Here is a 616-nt window from a genome sequence, read left to right as displayed (position 1 = left end):
GCGAGCAATATTTTAAGTTTGGTGTGGTAAAAGCATAGCTTTTTTGCTTTTCCATTACCATTAATGGCACCTAAGGCCAGAGAAACCTCAAAGAGAAGACAAAAGCTTCCACCTTTGAGTCTTGGGAGATGGAAAGACTATAAGCCGTCATAGCTCAGTGGTATAACATGTGGCTGCAAATCAAGAGATTCCTGAGATACCTTAGGGGTCCTCCACACAACTATTGGGAGTAAATAAGGATAAGAGCACTAAAATCACTAGGGATCAAGCAACTGAGGTAAGAAAGAGACATAAAGAGAGCTCAAGGACATCAATGGTCCTTCAAGAAGGCGCCACACCACTAAAGGTGGATTCATTCCTTGTTCTTTATTTCTTTCTGTTTTTCGGTTTTTAATGTTGTGTTTACCTATGTTTTGTGTCTCTACTTCATGATCATTAGTATGTAGTAACCATGTCTTAAAGCTATGAATAAAATCCATTAATCCTTCACCTCTCTTAAATGAAAAATGTTTTAATTCAAAAGAACAAGAAGTACATGAATTTCGAATTTATCCTTAAATTTGGTTTAATTATATTGATGTGGTGACAATACTTTTTGCTTTCTGAATGAATGCTT

Source organism: Arachis duranensis, chromosome 10 (genome assembly GCF_000817695.3).
Source record: "Arachis duranensis cultivar V14167 chromosome 10, aradu.V14167.gnm2.J7QH, whole genome shotgun sequence".
In the NCBI taxonomy this organism is placed as follows: domain Eukaryota; kingdom Viridiplantae; phylum Streptophyta; class Magnoliopsida; order Fabales; family Fabaceae; genus Arachis; species Arachis duranensis.
The sequence above is the reverse complement of the archived record's forward strand: the minus strand, read 5'-3'. Positions refer to the sequence as shown.